At 49.8% G+C, this 22,044-nt stretch overlaps 1 protein-coding gene and 1 long non-coding RNA gene across 3 annotated transcripts in view; one reads left to right on the top strand and one right to left on the bottom strand.

Moving 5' to 3' along the window:
• LOC144146061 (caspase-3-like) overlaps positions 1-22,044 on the bottom strand; it is a 163,461-nt gene that overhangs the window by 22,177 nt on the left and 119,240 nt on the right. The gene's annotated exons all lie outside the window — the stretch shown is intronic.
• LOC144146059 (uncharacterized) lies at positions 11,512-17,457 on the top strand. The gene is made up of 4 exons (XR_013317650.1): positions 11,512-11,700; positions 14,460-14,565; positions 16,734-16,812; positions 16,900-17,457. It is a non-coding gene; the product is annotated as an uncharacterized LOC144146059 (long non-coding RNA).

Raw genomic sequence — 22,044 nt, forward strand, 5'->3', positions numbered from 1 at the left:
CACGCCGCATGACAAGTCGCTGGGTGAGCTGCTCGCGACGCTATGCTCGCACTTCAGCCCGGCCCTGTCGACGTTAATGGAGCGCTTCCACTTTAACAACCGGAGCCGCCGAGAAGAGACTCTTGGGCAGTTCGTCGCAGCGCTGCGAGGGTTGGCGAGCGGCTGCACCTTCAGTGAGCAGCTCGAATCGCTGCTCCGGGACCGTTTCGTCTGCGGCATCAACGACCCTGTCATGCAGACGTGACTCCTGGAGCTTCCCGACCCCTCGCTGGACGATGCCGTGAAGGCAGCGCTGGCGATGGATGCTGCGGCCAAGGACGCGGGTGAAATGGCACGTGCGGCCAGCTCACCGTCGACGGAGGCGGCGGTGAACAAGATGGCGACACGGCATGGCGGGTGCGTTCGGTGCGGTGGTGACCACCCCCCCTCACAGTGCCAGTTCGCGCAAGCGGAGTGCTTTGCGTGTGGGAGGACTGGGCACATTGCTCGGGCGTGCCGAGGGGGGACGACGGCGAACAGACAGAAGCAGCAGCCGGCATGGAACACATGTTCCGCGCCAGCCCACGGCCAAGGGAGTCGGCGCAAGGGTAGGCGGCGGGGGCGTGCGGCAGCAGCTCCGGGTGCAACGGCTAAGCTTCACGTCGTAACCAAAGACCCGCACATTTTCGACATGTGGCACGCGGGCACAGTGCAGCCGTCGGTGCCACCATACATGCTGACCGTCGAAGTCTGTGGACGTCCCATTTCCATGGAGCTGGACACAGGGGCCAGTGTGTCGGTCATGGCCGGGAAAGTTTTCAAACGCACCTTCCCTGGCGTGTCCTTCGAAGCGTCGGGCATCATGCTGCGCAGCTACTCCGGACAGCTCGCCCAGATCGAGGGTCAAGCCCAGGTCAGCGTTCGCCTTGGCGACAAGGAGGCCACCCTGCCCCTGTACTTGGCCAAGGGGTCGTCACCGACGCTGCTGGGCCAGAAGTGGATCCAGGCGTTGGGCGTGCGGCTGCCGGAGTACCAGGAAACAGTGCATGCGGTGGAAGACATCCCGAGCCTCCTGATCAAGTTCAAGGCCCTGTTCCAGCCCGGGGTGGGCACATTCATCGGCACGGCGGCAAGCATCATGTGCCAGAGGGAGCCCGGCCCCGATTTTTCAAGCCGCGCCCGCTGCCGTTCGCCCTGAAGGACAGAGTAACCCAGGAGCTGCAACGGCTGCCGCGAGACGACATCCTAGTGCCCGTCAAATCGTCAGAGTGGGCCGCTCCCATCGTGCCAGTCCTGAAGCAAGACGGCAGTGTAAGGATCTGCGGGGACTTCAAGGTCACCATCAACGTCATCGCTACGGTCGAGAATTACCCGCTGCCACGCATTGAAGATCTGGTCGGCGCTGTCCGGGGGACAGAAGTTCACGAAGCTAGACCTCAGAGATGCGTACCAGCAGCTGGTGCTCCAGGAGTCGTCCCGGAAGTATGTCACCATATCGACAACGCTGGGACTCTTCCAGTACACGCGCCTACCGTTCGGCGTGGCGTCAGCACCTGCCCTTTTCCAGAGGGAGATGGACAACCTGTTCAGGGGCATGAGGCACGTGGCGGTGTACTTGGACGACATCCTGGTGACCGGTACAGACGACGAGGACCACCTGCAGAACCTACACAACGTCCTGGCACGATTGCAGGATGCTGCGCTGAAGCTCAAGCTGGAGAAGTGCGTTTTCTTGGCCCCCAGCGCTGAGTACCTAGGTCACGTCATTTCCCAGGCAGGCCTAGCCCTGGCACCCCGCAAGGTTGAGGCTGTGCTCAAGGCGCCCAAGCCCCACAACAAGGAGCTGCAGATCTACCTGGGCATCGTAAACTTCTACAGGAACTTCCTGCCGAACCTGTCGTCACATCTGCAGCCGCTCCATCTTCTGCTTCGAGATGGACAGCAGTGGGCCTGAAAGAAGGAGCAGGACTTGGCCTTCTAGCGCAGCAAGGAGCTGATCACCAAGGCTCCGGTGCTGGTGCATTTCGATCTGGCCAAGCGTGTTGTCCTGACTATAGATGTGTCGCCGTACGGCGTGGGAGCTGTCCTGGCCCACCGGGAGGAGAATGGCCAGGAACACCCTGTATCGTTTGCGTCCTGTCGGCTTCATGCGGAAGAGCATCGGTACAGCCAGCTGGACAAGGAAGGCCTGGCCCTCATGTTCGGGGTCGAGCGCTTCCACCAGTACCTGTGGGGCCGAAAGTTTAAGGCGGTCACGGACCACAAGCCGCTGCTGGGACTGCTGGGGTCTGACAAGGCGGTCCCAGTGCAGGCGTCGCCTCGAGTGGTGCGCTGAGCCTTGAGGCTCGCGGCCTACAGCTACTGGCTGGTTTACCACCTGGGGAAGGACCTGGCACCTGCTGATGCCCTGATCCGACTGCCCCTGCCAGAGGTGCCTGCTGCTGTTGCTGAACCTGCCGAAGTGTTCATCCGGGTACCGGAGGTGGTGTGCAGATTGGCAGTGTCGCAGGCAACCAGCCGAGACCCAGTCCTGACTCAGGTCATCAAGGCGGAGTCACGAGGGGAGGAGTTGGCTGAGCGGATGTACAGCCACAAGGCCGCCGAGCTGAGCCTGCAGCAGGGCTGCCTGCTGTGGGGTTTCAGGGTGGTGATTCCGCAGAGCCTGCGGTCCAGGGTCCTGCAGTTGCTGCCTGCGGGTCATCCAGGCGTGGAGAAGACCAAGATGCTGGCCCGGTCCCACGTTTGGTGGCCTGGCCTGGACCAGGACTTTGCTCGCATGGTGCAGAGCTGCCAAGTCTACCAGGAGAACAAGCGGGCCTCGCGCCATGTGGAGATCACCCCCTGGCTGTTCCCGGAGAGGCCCTGGTCCAGCCTGCATGTGGATTTCGGGGCCCCTTCCACGGCCACTATCTGATGGTGGTGGACGCCTTCTTCAAGTGGGTGGAGGGACGGCCGGTTACCACTCCCTCGGCATTAGCAACCATTGCGGCGCTGCGGCAAGTCTTTGCAGCCCAGGGGTTGCCGGAAGTCATCGTGTCCGACAACTGTACCACTTTCGCCAGTGAGGTGTACCTGGCCTGGCTGATGAAGAACGGAATCAGTCGGATGATGGTTCCGCCGTACCACCCTGCGTCAAATGGTGCTGCCGAGCGGGTGGTGCAAACTGTCAAGGACAAGCTCAAGAAGAGCAAGGCTGGGGATTTTCGGACGCAGGCTGCCTGAGTCCTGTTTCAGTACCAGACCACACCCCACGACAAAACGGGCCGTGCCCCCTGCGAGCTCCTGTTGGGCCGGATGGTGAAGACATCGTTGAACGTGTTGCACCCAGACCTCCGGTCCACAGCAGCTCAAGCAGAAGCTGGCGGCTGACCAAGGTTGCCGTCCTGGGCCCTTGCCGGAGTTTGGGGCACCAGCCTTCGCCAGGAACTTCCGGCCTGGTCCGCTGGGCATGTGGTCTCTCCTGCCAGTGCGTCGTCACTGCTCGTTCGCATGTCGGATGGGACCACGTGGCACCGGCACGCGGACCATGTGAGGCCTCGCCTGGCAACCTCAGCCGCACCTTCAGGAAGCCAGCAGGCAGGGGAGCCAACTGCACCGGCCGCTGCCAGCACAGCACCAGGGGCTGGTGCTACTCGTGCTTCTGCGGCGCCACCTGCAAGGCTGACGGACGGTGTGAGAATGACACAGGCAGCACCCGATGCTGCCTCTCCTGCATCAACACCTGTGCTCAGTCGGAGTGCGAGACTACGGAGACCGCCGGACCGTTACTCGCCGGGGTGACAGGTGTTGTTTTGTGGTTGCGTTTAGATGAACAAACTTGGGGATGAGGGGTGTGACAAGTGTGTGGCGCCCCCAACCCTGATATGTGTATATGGCACCCCCAGGCTTGGTGGGCAACATTGTGTGTGGCCGGACAATAAACACCGCCGAGCACAGCAGCTCGCGGTCAGTCACCGTCACCACCAGCATGCTGCATGTCGTCACTCAGCTGGAGGGTACCCCTACCCTCCCAGGTTCACGAACGCGGGGCTAAATCGTGACACAGTGAGGGGCAATAAATAGCATTGCTCACCAGCAAGCCTGCGCTCTGTCCCTTCAGGCTATTGAGGATACCGCACCATCCGTCCCTCTAGTTACATCTCAAGATATCAATCAATATTGATTGTAGGGTTTAACGCGCCGACACAACACAGGCAATAAGGTGTGCCATAGTGGAGGGCTCCGGATTAATGTCGACCACGTGGGCATCTTTAACGTGTGCCGAAATCTCGTACACACGGGTGTTTTTGCTTTTTGCCTCCATCAGAAAAGCGGCCGCCGCGGCCGAGAATCGAACCCGTGTCCTTGTGCATATCACTCGATATTACCGGTCCACACAACAGCACTTCCCTCCTCCACACCCTAAACTCTCTGAAGAAGAATCGGTACTTTACCGACTGCAGATTAATACCTTACCTAAGCAATCTCCTTCCGAATGCAAGTTCTGTTTACAACACGGCACTCTTCCTTATGTCATTGAGTGCAAGCATAACCCCCCCTCTTCCGTCCCCTCTTCCCACCCCTGAGCTGTGGGAGAACCTGGTGACCAGCAGCAATCTGGATGTCCAGACACTCTTGGCCTCCAGATAAAAGGCCGCCTGCTCATCACATGGCTTCCTAGAATAGGGAACCACTGCCTTTTCACCGACTCAAGTAAAACGTTTTACACTCCACTCCAGAGCAAAAATGAGTAGAAACGACTCCTGTACGAACTTTATGCAGAATGTTCTAAACCAAAGCGATAGTTAGACGATAGTCTTTCTTGGGCTACTTGAACGGGAAAATTTTGTCTGTATGTATGTGCCGGTCTGTCTGTCTGTCTCTCTATTCAGCCAGCCAGCCAAAGTGAAACAGAAGCTGCACAATACGTTTATATACCCACCGCCAAATCTAAACAACTAAGTCCGGTGAGAATTTTCATACTTGTCAACACTGTTGAACAAGAACAAAGCATTATGCAAATATGAGGCTGAGAATCGACACATAAGTGATATCTGCAGTGTTCCTTTATAAAATATTCATAGATGCTTGATTTTTGTGATAGCAAATTAAATATTACATCCACTGCAGAAAAAGAATTCACTCCGTTGACTGCTGTCGCCCGCGCCACTATAGCTTCTTGTGGCATTTTAAGAAATCAAACGGCAACAGTAACCAAAGGTTCCACTAGATAGGTTCCACATTTCACTTGGAACGCACGTGGAGTGGGGCAACGTGGTTCTATAAATGTTGTAGTAGGATGCCTCGATTCATGTGCATCTCTCTGCCGTACGGCAGCGCCGGCTTCCAGGCACCCGGCCTGAAGCAGTGGAACGCGGTAAATTTAAATTTACTTGAGCAAACCTCCAGAGTGTTTACATTGACAGGAGTGTGACGGGAGAGGAACAGCATGAGAGGTGAACAAGAACCCGAAGGGCAGCACTTACTTGGAATAGGCTATCGTCTTTCTTCGACATTCGCAACGGAAGGTACAGATACGCGGCCAACTTTTTTAATTCGTTTCCCGGTGCGAACACACGTAAAAATTTTCGCATTCGATGCCCCAAAGATACGCCTGTGCCATGAGGCGCTCCGTATATTGCAGGGCAGCAGAAAATTTTTGAGCACCTGGGAATCTTTACTCAGCATCAAAATATCAACATACAGAAGTTTTTAGTTTTTGTCTACATCACAAAAGCAGCGGCCGGCGGTGGAAATCGAACATGCATCCTCGCCAGTGGCGCAGCCACTGAATACTCCTGCGAGTAACACTTGTCAAGCATTTACACTCTTCGTGAGTGGGGCATTTCCTAGCAAATTATGAAATGCAACAAGGAGGGACGTTTAAGGTGCGCAGTGCAGTGCAACAATCTTGCAGCCCGATTGCTCCCATACAGTCAAAGGAAAGGCAAAGTCAATGTTTCATGTCGCCTCCAGGATAACAAAAGTGTGTCTTATTCAAATACCTTTGCACTCTGTATGCACAACCAGCAGCAGCATACCACTAAACCCTCCTGGACATATCTTTCCCCACGTTGCGACCACATATAGAGCACTGATAGTGTTGTGGCTGCTCTGAAGGGGAAAAGCGCGTGAGACGCAACGGAGTTGATCTCGCATGAAAGAAAAAAAGCCCTGAATGACACTGAATTACCAACATGGGTTGAACCATTGCGCCCTAAACCGGTAACAGTTATTTATTTTTTCGATTAAGTTCTGGCTTGAGTTCAGCAAGCCCAAAAAGTACGGGTTTGGTTCGGGTTCAGTTCAGCTCAGATCTCTCTGAGAGAGAGAAAAGGATACTCTACCATGGATCCCGTCTATGTCGTCAACCGAGTAATAGAATAATGTGCAGAGAATAAACAGCTCTGCACAACATTTATGGACTATGAAAACGCATTTGATTCAGTAAACGCCGCCGCAGTAATGAATGCGTCAAGCAGATCTACCTAAGACTCCTACACAACATACCGCATTTACTCGCGCAATGATCGCACTTTTCTTTCAAAAAATTTGGTGCAAATTTAGGGGTGCGTTCATTACGCAGGGAAAATTTTTCGCGAAAAAGTTTTGAGCAGCAAAAACACAAGCAAATTGTGGCTCAAAATTTTTACGATAGCCCTCATGAACGTAACAAAAATAATAAATAAAAACATAAACTCCGCTCACCGCCGCCAGCCGCTTTGCAAAGTGACGCAAGATGCACTGTTTTCATGAATTACGGAACGCGCCGGAATGAGTCTGATGCGAGGCGACAACAGTTTGACCAATAAGTGGCTGCCACTGTCCCAGTGCGGGTCATCAAAGCAGCCATGGCTGCCGACGCAGCAAGCTGAGCGCGTTTGTTTCTTTGTCTTGTGAGTACATTAAGTGCATTTAGTGAGAGTTTCTTTGTCATCAATATTGAATGCACGCTTGCCGATATCGCTGTTGAGAAATAAAGAAGCGCAGGCAGGGGGCGACAGTAGGAGAAGAGGAAGAGGAGGATCGGGGGGCGCGCACTGTCTCGCTAATCGACTCGAGCACCACATCGGAAGCCAGACGCTGGTCCTCTTTCGATACACATTTTCTGGTGGCGTGAAACCCGGGAACCGGCGCACGAGCGAATCTACGTTCGACGGCGCAGCGGCTCCGAGGCACGCGAGGCTTGGATACCTTCGTACTGCTTCATCCTGGAAGCCTTGCCCTCGGCCGCCGCCTCCTTCGGCTCGTGCCCAAGCTCGCCCTTGTCCCTTTGGTATTCACATCCCCAGCGTCTTGCTTCATCGACTGGTGCCATGGACGCTCTTCGTATTCGCCGAGATATCCTGCGAGCGACCATCTTCGGGACCATGACAGTCCTCGACGCCTTGCTGCGGAGCCATGCAGCAACGGCCCTTGACAGACAAAATGTCCTCGACCTCATCTTGCATGACCAGGTGAGCCTTCACAAACTCGACGCTCAAGTTCAGGAGAACATGAAGGATGAAGAATTTGATGCTGACGTTTTGGAAGCGATCGATTACGACGAGCGTATCTGCGCCCTGCGAACGCGCGTACGCTTCTCCGCGAGCCAAGACTCTTCCGCAAGCCCCGTCCTTCAACGTCAGGCGGCCCTGTTCACCACCCGCATCGCAACCTCGACTATTCGCTTGCGTCCCGAGGAGGCCCGGCGGACAATGGTCCCGGGTGACGTGCCACCTGTCCGGGAAAGGACTGGTGCGCGGGTAGAACAGGACAACGACGACGGAGGCGCTGCGGCCTTTCAGAACGTCAAGCAGGACACCGAGGTACTCAGCCAGGGAGAGAGGCTCCAGCAACTGCGTAGTCCTGCTGCTTCCGTGACTGCAGTTTCGGGGAAGACTCAAGGACACTCCCGGGACCTCGGCATCGCTGACGCGGCTATCGTTTCTGAGAGAGCCGAGCGGCACTTTCGTGAATCTAGCCTAGCCAAGGAGACTTCTGCTTTGGAGATGTCGAAGCGGCCGCAGACGGACTCTGGTATCACAGACGCGATTCCCACTTCGGAGACGTCAGTACAACCCTTCCGCAACCCTCGTTTCGACGACTTTACTACCGCTCTGGAGACGTCGGACCAGTTCTGCCATAGCCCTAGACTCGATGATGCGCCTCTTCTTTTGGAAACCTCCGAGCTTCCCTGTTGCGACCTTTACGTCGCTTTCGAGTCAAATATGTTTTCATTGGGTTCAGCAACAAAGACGCGGTTCGTGCAGAAGATGGACTCACGTCAGGGGATTATGAAGCGCCTGCTCCTCCGACGCTTCATGAGCGAGCTTGGACGCCGGAAGCGAGCTTCGGCCGCGCTCGTCAAGGCCCGGTGGGGAGGTATCCTCGTGGCGAAGCAGAACAGATGCTTCTATGGTGACGACCCCTTCTTCAGAAAGCGCAACTCGATTCGGGACGAGCCTTTGTACCTTGTTGGGTACGGCGAGAGCGAAGTCTTATTGTTCGCAGAGATAATGGATACGCCGATCGAACACACGTATTTCCTCATGGAAGCAGTATCAGACGTGGAGGCGACGGCAATGCCATCACGCTACCGTGACGCTCTCTGGAAATTTGGCAGTATACATCATCTGTTTCCTTTCGATCCTGGCGGCTGCCTTCTAGCCGAAAACCGTGAGCACAGCTTGTTATCCCGGGTGACCGTACGAACATTCGTAGTCTCCACTTTTAGATATGTCACTTTGACCCAACAACCCAGTCGGCGCTCGTTGCCCGTGCCGCTGCCAGCTAGCTCCTAATGAACTTGTTGGCGGCGGGAGTGTGTTCAGAAATAAAGAAGCGCAGGCAGGGGGCGACAGTAGGAGAAGAGGAATAGGAGGATCGGGGGCCGCGCACTGTCTCGCTAATCGACTCGAGCACCACATCGGAAGCCAGACGCTGGTCCTCTTTCGTTACACATTTTCTGCGGGAGTGTGTTGAGAAATAAAGATGCGCAGGCAGGGGGCGACAGTAGGAGAAGAGGAAGAGGATGATCAGGGCGCTCACTGCCTCGCAAATTGACTCCATCACCGTATCGGAAGCCAGACGCTGGTCCTCTTTCGTTACAATCGCTAATATAAGCAAATCTGCCGCAATAACGTAGCCATGTCCTCTTTGAAATGGAAGGAAACAGAGGTACGCACGACCATCATCAGCTAGACTTTGCACACACACGTCATATTGCTGCGGCTAGTTCAGCGCGCGTTCATGGCGCGGGAAATTTAAAAAAAAATCGAACTTTGACTTAAAGGGGTCCTGAAATACCTTCCGCCGATGCATGGATGTACATGCACCCAAATAAAGCAATGTATTTGCAATCTCCTCCCGCAAGAATTTTGTTAAAGCGATGAGTATTAGCTGAGAAATCGTAAATCAAAAACCCCGCATTATCGTCGCTCCGAGTTTCTTCCTCCTTTCGACTTACTCTCCGCTGTTGACGGCGCGCCAGCCTTGCCTCCCATGATGCTGCGCTCCGCAGCGGTGACGTACTTCCGCTATTGCGATGCTCAGACTGTCGTCTGCTACGGGCAAGCTTTGTTGACACCATGAATCCCGCACGCACTCCGCTCAAGGCTGGAAAAGCGAACGAAAAATCTGGCAGCATGTATGCGACGGCCTGGCCTTGCCCTTTCGCGGTGTACGTTGCTGGCGGCGCATGACTTTTTATCGGCGGCGAACTCGCAGCCGCACGGGGAGGGTCGTGCGCTCGTTCCCTTGATGCACCGCGCACTGTTTATCCAAAAAGCGCCGTATCAGATGTGGCCCCGCTGGTGCCGGGTCTTATTTTGCGGTGGTGGTAATTCCTGCCGGCGGCATGTGAAAAAGACATTTTAAACCGATACAGAACCCGAGCACAAAACGCTTCAATCATGTGACCAGTTCAGCTTGGGGCGACGTGTGGTGGAGAGCGGCAACGTTGGCAAAACATTCTCCGCCGCGGCTCTGAGCTTTCTAGCGCTGGAGCGAGCGCCATTTCTTTGACAATCTCAAACATCGCCCTGTTGAAAATTCCATCAACCAACCATTAAGATTCATTGCTGGAAAGGTTGATTGCGTTTGATGGTCGCCTTGGAAAGCTTGATGTACGTAAGAAACTGTAATGGAAGCTGCTGGAAGGAGACGCTGGAAGGTGCTGGCAGGCATGATGGCATGCCTGCCAGCACCTTTCAGCACCTTCCAGCACCTTCCTCCATGCTGGCAGGCTTGCGGCGCAATGGCGGCAGATGTTTGCGTGACGGCAAGCTTGACTGCTGAATTGACGATGGAAAGGCATTTTCTGAATGAATGACGGCAGAAAGCCAAAACTTATACGAGAGCGAAGCGCTTGTAATAACAGAAAGATAGCTTTGGCATTGACCGTTGCGAGAAAATTACAAAAGCTGCCTTTTTGAAAAGGTGTTGACGAAAACTTGGCACGCACGCTGCGCGATGACGGCAGATGTTCGCGTGACGGCAAGCTTGACTGCTGTACTGATGATGGAAAGGCATTTTCCGAACGAATGCTGGCAGCAAGCCAAAATTCATTCGATAGCGAAGGACTGATATAATAACAGAAACATAGCGGTGGCATTGGGAATTTCGAGAAGAAAAAACAATAACTGCATTTTTGATAAGGTGCTGCTGAAAACTTGGCATATTAGAGAAAAGCTACTTTGATTAGCGCTTCTTGTTTTTAAGCCAGAACTTGGAGGGCTGGTATGAAACTGTATGCCCTTTATTCGCCGTTTTTGGTGTAAGGATGGCAGTGCGGACACTTACGTTGAAAACATGGGCAGCTTTTTTTCGCTGCGACAGGGTCAAACCATCAAACCGTACGTGTTCATTTTCGCTGCGCTGAGCCCGCGGACAGAACCGTCCGTGGCATGGCTTAAATTGTACGCGGCAGACTACGGGTCTAGCGCTTCGCCGATCCTCCTTAGTTGTAATCAGCTGCCTTGAGACAGATCTAAGCACGGTATTATTACACAACATAATTTTAATTCCGGGCGCGCATGCCATTTCCCTCTATGCCATTTCACTCATAGCTACGTTGGCTTTCGTCGGGGAGAACGGGGATGTGCGATATCTCTTTTAGGTTGAGATAGCTGGCTACACTTCTCAAGGTCAGCCTCGTTTCGGAGACTGGTGCGTGCCCAAGAAGCGGTATGACTGCCGGAATGGGTTATATACGAGAAGCAGTAAACATAACTCACAATATTTATGCATTCATGGGCGATTTAGATTGACAAACCAACTAAATGGCACTTGTTCGGGCTTGATTTCCGATTGTAGCGGTGGTGCAGTGGTAACGCGCTCGTTTTTTGTTGAAAAGTTGGTGGTTCGATCCTCGGGTGGTCTGTTTCTTTTTTTTTTTTTTTTTTTTTGCTGACAGCACGATATGATTTTTTTTAAACGAAAAATGTGCCTGTTCTTGGTAGTTTTTAACCAAAAGTGATTTCCCCCAAAGTGATGTCGGAGGTTTATTCCACAACTCAATTCACGTCGCGCCGTGTATGAACTGCGTTACGAAAACACCAAGGCACAGCCGAAACCGAAACCCCGGCCTCAGTACTCCACTGCTCCATCCAGCAACATCGCCACGCCATCACGCCGCCGCATTCCTTTCTTCCTGGCCGCCGAGACGGTGGAGTTGTACGCGCTTGTCGAGTGGCTTTGTTGTGGTTGTTTTGAAGACAGCGGATTATTGTTTCGACGAAGATATGTCGCCTGTGATTTAAGGTAAGTGACTAGTCAACTTTTTGCACTTTACTTGTGTATTTAACAGGGCAGGGCTCTTCCGTTCCGTGTTAGACGTTTGCGTCGTCGGTTAGCCCTAATGTTTTTTGACGGCGACTGATTTTGAGGGTTACGTAGATCTGCCTTTCGACCGCGGATATTGCGTGCGGGACTAGAAACAGTAGGGCTGTTCGATTTACAGTCCCGGACTCACCGCCGATTCCCTGAAAGCAGTCAGGCATTCGATTTTCTTGTGTATCCTTATGGCTTCGGGGAATCATCGGACTCCGGCGGAATATCCGCGGTGAATTCGAGTCTGTAAATCGAAGAGCCCTATTGTTTGTGCCGTTTGTAGGCTTTTTGTTGAGCGAAGTAGGACCATACTGCTACGTTGGCTAAACGGTTTGGTGCTCGCAACAACCGATCGCCAATACGCGCGGTCGACCGCTCCAGGTTGAGTGCGCAAGTTTTTTTTTTTTTTTTGGTGGGTAGTTCTTTTTAAGGAATTGCAAATTGTTCTTCGCATCATTTTTCGTACCTGGACTGGAGTGGTACGCTTTAGGTAACTTTTAGCCGAGGCACATAGCAGTCTACACTACACTGCAGGGATTGTCATTTTTCAAAGCGGTCACTCAGAAAAGTGCACTGGTACAAACAAGGCTCTCTGCGTTCAGATTGAGGGTACGATGGCTGAAATTGGCGTCACACTCGCAAGCCCCGCATGTGCAGTGAATGTTTGAGTGTTCCAATCGTTCGATAATCGCATATATGTTTGTGCATGTGCATCAGTAGCACCAAAAACGTTCATTCAACCCGAATTTGCTACCACGTCGAAACTACATGCGTATCGTGCGTCTGGTGCAGAGGTATAAGCAATGCTGGCCGCACGTGGGGAGCGTTTAAGCACTGCAACATTCACTACCGTCTCTGAATAATTCGCGGCCACGTGTGTTGCTCAGTTAAATTTTGTATTGGGCTCTCATTCTGTGGATGAGTGCACCCCGCACAAGAGCAAATGCTTAAAAAAAAAAAAGTGGGTCTCCTCTGGACTGGTTAAGGCCGAAGGTCTCTTTCTAGTAGCTTGTGTACATAATTGCACAGCAAATAATACACTCTGTTAAAAACACGACTTGATGTAAATAAATATAGTTCTAGAAAATATGCCGCTAGAGAATAGATGGGAGAACAGCCTTTTCTAGATGATTAGATCACACTGAAAGTTTTTTCTTAATTTTTCAGAAGAGGATAACCTCTTTCTCATCGCAATAATTTTTTAAGCACTGGCTATTGTCATTATTGGCAGTAATACATTATTGCATGTTTCAAATTTTGCGGCCTATGCCAATGTGTATCATTTTTGAAAATCGTTTCAATGGGTTTGATGTCAATGTGAGCACAACCTTAAATCTGGTTCCCTATGCTTCCCTAAGACATCGCGGCCATTATTAAGGACTAATTAGATTCATGTTTTAAAGGAAAAAAATTGTTGCCATGATATTGACGGTACCAGCTGAAAGCATGCACCGACGCATCATGTGGGCTTCAAGCACTGCGTGGGAAGAAGAATTGAACCTGGTTTAAGCTGCAATCACCTAGAAGAGACTTTAGAAAAAAAAAATTGCTTCACTTGTATTGTTGTTCAGCAGTTCATCACAGCCTTTCCAGCCTCCTTTGGCAGAATTGTTAGGCTGTGTATAGCGTTCCGTCTAGACGGAACGGCAACTGTCACTAAAGTTCCGTCCGGAGGAGACACAACTCGCGTTGAGAGCAGTCTTTCTTGATTTTTACCCATCCAGCAAAACAGCTACCGCTCACTGACTAGCCAGAATCACTGATAATTATTAATCATTATTAATAATTACAGATGATCGGACTAACTCTAGCTCAATCTGGACAGATCTCCAAGTCGCCACCCGACGCCCGCTTCACAATATTTCAGCGAGAGCAGTCGGTCTTGATTTTTACCTAACCGGCCAAACCGCTTCCGCTCACTGACTAGCCAGAGTCACTGTTAATTATTAATCACTGGTAATAATTAGAGGAGATTGGGTGTAACTGGCGATGGCTACGTCGGCCTTGGCTCCAGTGAGCGGGAGCGGCTCGGCCGCTTGAGTAAAAAACCAAGACCTACTGCTCTCATCGCGTGAATTGTAAAGCGGGCGGGAAGTTCTGCTATTACAAAACACTAACCACGGCCACACACACACACAAAAAAAAATGGTGCGAGAATCGAACCAGGGCCTACAACGTTCGTAGTCAGCCGCGGAACCACTACACCAAATCCCAGAATGAGAAATGGCGGCTAATTGGCAGGTTTTGATTTGGCGTTCAGTCTGGACGGAACTTTAGCAGTTTTTAGCATTCCGGCTGGACGGAACGCTAGGCACTCCCTAATTGTTAAGGCAACGTTATCATCATTTAGGTCTGCGCTTTGTCACAGAATCGTGGAAGCAATTTGCCTTATAGCAATGAGAGAGCTCATCTCGGCACCTTTTTACGCATACATGAACTGGTCATAATGAACGGCATCTACTTCCAAAGAAAGAATTGAGTTAGAAGCTCGATCGTTGACATTGTCACTATGCTGTGATAGTCACTTCGGCCATCCTTACATCCAGGTAATGTGGTATTTTAACGTTCTCATATTTTCGCTTGGAGTGTGAAGAACGCCTTGCTCGACACCTTAATATCGCATTTAAAACTTTGAAGGATTAAGGCTAACGCAACTTGCTTGTTGTTTGCCACTCACTTCTATTTTGCAGGCTACTGACTGTTACACCTTGCAGTGGAGATCAGCTGGCATGCCCTACTTGGTGGATGGACCTATCTGGATGGACCTCTCATCAGATGTCACTGGCTGTTTTTCAGGTTGGTTACAATAGGGGAGCACCTAGTTCTATACAATTGTAGTGCAATGCTATGACGTGCACTGTGAAATTCAGTTACCAGAACTTGCCTAATTTGACCGAGAGTGCAGTGCTTTGGTCTTCCAATAGCACTGTATATATATGCTGGTCGGCATCTTCATTTCAGCAATTCATTGCTCTCCGAGTTTGGAATCAGTGAATTTGGATGTATTGTATTTAACGTCTTTATGTATTGTTTAACATGAACCTTTGCTGCCATTGTACATTGGACTGCTGAAACACAAGCACGAAGGTGGGAGTTCTTAGTAAAAAAGAGAACTAGGATGCACATGATGCAACATTTAGAAGTGACACAGCTGCTTGATATCCCCCTTTTCGTGCAGCCCACCGAATGCTCCTCTCCGCCTGTGAGAACGATAGCTCTCTTTTCCTCCGCCGCGTCGCCTGTGGTGCACGCTATCGGTGATGCGGTGGCGTCAATTCAGAAAGTGGCCACACAATCAGCCATCCGCGCTACAGTTCTTGGTTGGGCTGTTGTGTTATTGCGCTTCATGCTTCACTTGAGACACCTTGCTGAACAGGCTGCAATCACATATTTACGTGGAGTAGATGCATGGTCCTTAACATGGGATTGCACTATTCAGCTTGTTTTACTGGAATTTTCGATTCTGTAGCGTATTCGTGACCTTTGGGCTTTTTCTGAAGGAACTTGGGGCTGCTGATGACGACAGGCGAAAATATCAAGGTGGCGTGGGACAGCTTAATTTTTTCCAGGTTCGGCTCAATGTGTGATCAGCTTAGGAGCCAAACTGGGTTCACAAGTGACAACTTTTATTGGATCTTAAAGAGGGCCTTGAGAACAAAACAGTCCCTAACTTTCTGCATTCCATCAAACATCCCCCTCTCTCTCTCTAGAAAATTTGTTCTAAGGTTCTTAATGAGGTGGTTTGGTCAAATAAAAGGAACGATGGGTCATTTTGCCGCGCTGGATGTAGCAAAACATGCTGATGTTGTAGTGTGTTGTCAACCGACATGCCTAGGAACATGGCGCTGTTTGTCTGGTGGCTGTCTGTGACAATACGGACAATGAAGAACCCTACCTCTTACACAGTTGAGCACACTAAAATTCAGGTTACGGAGCCGGTCATGCTTCCTGTTCCCGGTAAAAAAATACCCTAAGGGGATAACGTCAGCCGTGGAAAGCCCCCGCAGGACAAACCAAAGGAGCCTGCAGGCTAATTCAGTGGCACCACCGGTTCAAGGTTCACAGCTTATATCAAGGCCGAAAATATGTCGACTTGGCAGCCATAAATTACTTTTTCCTGTATTGACATTTCGTCAGTAATCAGGCTGCAGTATGGTTCTTTTAGTGACCGCAAGCTTTGTCCCTCCACTTGAAGCCGCTCCTTTATTAGGTTTATTACTCGAGTCTCTTGAAGAAGGTCCGACAAGATTTTTAGTGTGCTTTGACACGGCAGCTTCAGCAGTTTTTTGCCCCTCACATGCTCGTATCCTTTACAAGAAGTCGCCTTCCACAACACTTTGCCGCAACGTGGGTTCCTGTCTAGTTAGCGCGCCTTATCTCTATTGATAATCTGTTCCATGGCAAATTTGGCACACCCGTTCTCCTTCTTGTGCGGCTTCCGAAAGGGTCTTTAGTGCTTGCACAGCTCGGTTGTCCTCATAGTATTGAACTTTCTCTAAATTCATCACAAGTTTGCTGAAGTTTTTGCAAGCGTTCGTTTAGTCTGCACTTTCATCTCAAGACTGTGTGCGTTTCTTTTCGTCGCTTCAATGCATCCAACCAGGTTAATGTCATCTGGCCTTCTTCACTTTTCAATTTAACGTGTTCCTAACCTTCAACACACTCGCCTGAAGCTACATTTTTTTGTTTGCGCCTGGTATTCGCTGGCTGCGCTTTGAGCATAGAATTCTTCTAGACGAGGGTGTTTTGCTTCTTTCCCACCTGCTGCTAACGCATGTTCTTTTGAAATTCTCGGTTGCATGCATGCACGCTTGCATCTTACTAAAATCCTTTCCCGGGAAAGGCATTGCCACCATGCGATGCCTTTTAGAGCAGTGCCGGTCAAGAGCACCCTTCCATGACCTGAAGGGAGTCCTAGGAGGATGGTTTCCACTTAATTTGTTGAAAATGTTCTTTTTCTGCAGGCTTTCTATTTTTATGGCAAAGAGGAAGGGCAGAAGCAAGGGACCACATCGGAGTGACCATCTCAGAATGTTTAAGGAGGTATGTGAAATGTGAATATACATTTGTTTTGAGTTGATCTGGATTGTATAAGCTTTAGTGTGTAACTCAGTTTTTTTTTCTTTTCAGCTGCCCACCTGTTCGAAGATAGTCACCGTATTTCATATTTAATGATAATATATTCAACGTTAAAACCAAGTTTGTTTTGTGTAATATTTTTAAGCACCCCAGCACACACATCTAAGCTCTCATAAAATGGTTAAGTTTTCAGATCATTGTAGCAGGATAGCAGAAAAATGATCACGACATGAATGGACAGAGCAAAACGCATATGCAAGCTTACTTATTTGCTGCAAATCTTATTTTATAAATTTATTCGCAAGAAATGAAACCAGTTTTTAATTAGCATTGCATAGCATCTTTCCTTTTCATGTCGTCATCATTTTTTGCAATTTCGCATATCTGCCGTCATACTGTCACCCGAGCTGCCAGCATCGACGCTACCATTGCCATCAGCTACCGACGCATGCCGTCATCCATCACCCTGCCAGCATGCAGTCATCTGCCATCATCCATCACCCTGCCAGCATGCAGTCATCTGCCATCATGCCATCATTAATTCCATTACCATAATCCACCATGTTGATTTTTGATGGATTCCATCAACTCCACATTTTCAATAGGGCGGTTGCCTTGGCAACAAGGCACAAACCGCTCCAGAAGTCAGTTACGGTTCCGTGATCCCGGTTCAGCTTGGGGCCCCACCTCGCGACATGTGGACACTGCAGGCGTACCACCCACTCCAATTGGGAAGTGCGAGATGCGTTTGGCATTACAGGAGGCGATGGTGTGTGTGTTGTGGACGCCTTTGTTTCGCGATGAAATGCGACGTTGTGCTTCTGCGGGTGGATAGTTCTTCCCATGGTCTGGATAATCTTTCTCGAGCGACGTACGACTCAACCTCGCATGGGGTATGTGCAGTGTGCGTGGCTAAAAGCCATCGGCTTGTGCGCCAGAGTTGAGTGACTTGCTGTTCGTCCCCGCAAACCGCGCGCGAGGTGAGTACCGAATTTACGACGGGCAGGAGGCAACCCATCCTCTGTCAATCGTGGTTCAGACTTTCAACACATGTTGTGACGTTGTGTTCGTTAGAAACGCATCTCTGGATTGTTTTGAAGTTGAATAAAATGTATGCGTCAAACCCGGGCATTCGGCTCAGGGCGTTCTCTGCGATTGCACGAAAGAAGTGCCACGGGGCTTGAACGCTTTCTTTATGGAACGTACTCAGGTAAGAGAATATCCATGTCGTGTTATGGCCGTGTTGCATTCAATACAAACGGTTAAGCGTTTGTTTTACACTTGTTTCGTTTGTCGTAAAATGCCCAAGCACTCCGGCACTCCGCTGGCAGATCAGCCGGCGAGCCGACGCTGAGCAGACGACTCATCTCTTTGCCGGAAGTGCGTGAAAAAGCCGCCCAATAGCAGGATGTCTAGCTCATGACGAACATCTGGGAATCGATGATGTAGACATGTGAAGATGGCGGCGTCCAAAAACACGAAGGAAAGGGTGAGAAAAAAACGACAAACTTTGCAACAAAAGTGTGAGCTTTCCGCTGCGCGTAAAAGAGTAATACTTGGCACAGAGGACGTTGACGATCCAATCTAACGGTTGCGCTAGTTCATTTAGTGTGCTCAAAATGCCTTTCAGGGCCCCTTTAAGCGATCATTAAGCGAGTAAATACGGTATATAAGGGATGCACCGGTGGGACAATCCTTCACAAGCAAAGCGAAGCATTCCCGATCTGAAAGGCGGTGCAACAAGAAAATACCATCTCACTAAAAATGATCACAGCATGCCTGGAGACGGTATACAGGAAGGTTGAGTGGGAAAACTTCAGTTTTTGGATAAACGGGGAATATTTGAGCCCTTTGAGGTTTGCAGACAACATAGTCTTGCTCAGTGAATCTGCACGACTCAAAAAAATGATTGAGAATTACAATCGGAGAGCCTCACCGTGGGACTAGAGATAAATACAAGAATCTAAAGTAATGATGAACAAACATGCTGAACGCGTCCTTTTGAGCATAGGTAACGAAACACTGGAACAGGTTAATGATTACAGTTGAACCTTGTTATAATGAACACTGATATAGCAAATTATCGGCTATAGCGAACTCAATACAAACTTTGGTTGGTCGCACTTTATTTCAATGACACTCATTCTTTTATGACGAAACTGAAACCGTGAGAGCCCCGCGATATCGGATATAGCAAAGAAATATTTGACCAGGAGGCTGAGAAGCTACCTGGAAAAAAACCCGTCGTCCGAAACTCCAGAAGTATAAAGGCCCGTTTGTTCGTGGGCACTGTGAAAACCTTCATCGTGCTCACGGCTATGAGTAGCCACCAGATGAATCATACCCTTCATCAAATAAATAAGGACAGAGGTCTGTTTTGTCAAGTGAACTTTGTTCTGTTGTAATTTCACGTACTCATGTTCCGGTTCATGGAGTTTGAGATGCAACAAGGCGAAAGGTAAGGGTTACCTTGTTTGTAGTGGGTTCGAAGCCTTCAAGAAATGCATTGTTGTATCAAGTATTTTTGTGCGAGCCTGATTGTCGATTCGTTATAGCCGATTTTTACCTCTACTGCTATAACGAATCTCGGTTATAACAAACTAATTTTCTGCCCCAATACTACTGATGATGACGATTTAGGGTTTTGTGGCGCAAGGCCGACAAGGGCAAAGAGCGCCATGACAATGGCGGGGTGCTATGAAGCGATATTAAAATGGAATCTGTAAAAAATCCACTACATTAAAACTAAACTATGGAAGTTGGTGTATAGGGCCATAATTAAAAGTAGGAAATATTGGTATGCAAGGTGTTAAAAACCCCACAATACTGCCATTGTTTTGTGACGGAACATGAGGCCAAGTGACATCATGGGGAGTATGTTATGTACTTTAAGAAGTCAACATCGGCAAGGTAATTAAAGACTTCTGTAAGAAAACATGGGACTCTGATAAAAATAATGAAGGGTGCAAGGGTATGCAATGAGTATATTTCATGAAAGTGACGTTTTCTCTTTATGTTGCACATCTCGCTGCCCCCCACACCGATGACAGTGTGGCTTGTTTGCGTCTGTTAATGGGTATGAGTGTGTGATGTGTGTGTGGCCAATTCTCAATCTGCATAAGGCTACCTCCACAAATCTGTCATGTTTTTCAGCAGGGGGCTTTTCTATTTTGGGTTTAACGACATGTAGTTTATTCTCTGCTTCTCTGTCCCATTGTTGCTGCCAGTGGTCCTGCAGCTTCCTTTTTACAAAAGGTTTCAGATCTTGATATGGGACCTTGTTTATGTCTATGCTGCTTCGAAGGGCGGCAGCTGCAGCACTACGGTCAGCAGCTTTATTTCCAGGAATGCCGCAGTGGCCAGGAACCCAGCACAGTGTGACAATGAGTTTCAGGCCATAAGCAGAGTAGAGAGCTCTTAAAACACAATGAAAAGTAGGGTTTCTGCTGACCTTCCGAGATGAAAGATTTGAGACGACACTGAGAGAGTCTGTGTATATAACTGACTTCTTAACTTTGTTTCAAAGAATGTGGTTCAAAGCCAGTAGAATACCGTGCGCCTCTGCAGTGAATATACTTGTGTTCCTGTTCATTGTTTTGGATTATTAAGTAGGGGGCCATTTGCAGCACAGGATACGACTGCGGTAGTTTTTGAAGCATCTGTGTAAAATTCAGCTGCTTTGTATTTGTCACAGAGGAACAGAAAATGCTGAGTGATGACAAAGTTTGGTACATTTTTCTTTTGAATTTCTCTAAAAGAAGTGTCCCACGGAGCGACCAAGTCATAAACTGAGGTACAGTAGACATCAGTAAGAGGAACTTGGAACTCGCTGACGAGGTGTGAAACTGCCAGCGGGAAAGGTGGAGCTATGGATGGTCGGTTTTCAAAGAGATGATCAGTTGTGTTATTTTTCATTACGGTATTCAGAGGGTGTTCCTTCAGAGAAGTCATCCTTGCGGCATACATCAGAGCAGTGTAGGCGCGCTGGTGCCCTAGAGACCACTGGTTTGGTTCGACATGAAGGGATGGAATAGGACTTGTTCGATATGCCCCTGTGGCCAAGCGAAGCCCCAAGTTGTATACTGGGTCCAACATTTTGAGAGCTGTTTTGGTTGCAGACTAGTGTACAATGCAGGCGTAGTCTATTCTTGACCTAACAACAATATTAAGAAGTGCTAGCAGACATTTTGTATCCGTTCCCCAGGACTGATGAGATAGTATCTTTAAAATGGTCATTGTTTTCAGGCATTTTACTTTTAGTAATTTAATGTGTGGTATGAATGTGAGCTTGTGGTCGAGCAAAATACCTGGAAACCTGTGTTCCTTTTTCACTGGTATGGGCTGACCTCTTAACGTGATACACGGAAGAGGTTGAACACCGCGTATCCTAGAAAAGACAACAACAGCACTTTTATCAGCGTTAAACTTAAAACCATTTTTTTCAGCCCATGTAACCAGCCTGTTGACACTTAATTGGATTTGACGTTCACATATCGACAGATTACAGGATTTAAAGCTAACTTGGACATCGTCAACGTAGGCAGAGTATGAAACAGTTCGAGGCAGCAGAGTTTTAAAGGAGTACTGACACGAAATTTCTCGCTTTCAGTTTTTATGCTGTAAAGAATACCTATTGGCCTAGTAATGACGAAAATCGAACCGAAAGCCGTCAGCCGCCAACACAGAATTAATTATAGCACGTTTATTGCAACCAATTTCAAATTTGGTCGCCGCGCGGGAAAATGGCCGTTCGAAGGCCAGCCAACAAGCGGGAAGCCTTACGTCACGGTCTCACCCGTGACGTCAGGGACGTTTTTCTTTCCTCCATGCGTTCGCCGCATCGTCTGCTACGATTGCACATGGTCCGCGACTCGCCCGCGCAGTCGTCATGTCGTCTGAATCTTCAGACTCGGATGAGTCACTGCCACCCGACAGACAGAACAACTTTATTTGGCCAGGCGATTAGGCCGGCGATGTCTTTGCCGTCGTCCGTTTTTTAATATCACTGCGGCTCGAACCGGCGCAGACCGTGATAGCAACAGCTTGTCGCCACTCTTCTAATCAATCTGATCACGAAAAAGAAGCTCTACATGCGAGAAACTAGATGTTAGTGTGTTGAAAATTGTGCTAGGAGTTGTTATCAGCGCTGAATTTAAAAGTGGCGTTCAGATATTTGCCGCAATGGTAAGCCTAAGC

The sequence above is a fragment of the Haemaphysalis longicornis genome, unplaced genomic scaffold, assembly GCF_048455015.1.
Source record: "Haemaphysalis longicornis isolate Haplotype H1 unplaced genomic scaffold, Haemaphysalis longicornis Haplotype H1 scaffold_7, whole genome shotgun sequence".
NCBI lineage: Eukaryota > Metazoa > Arthropoda > Arachnida > Ixodida > Ixodidae > Haemaphysalis > Haemaphysalis longicornis.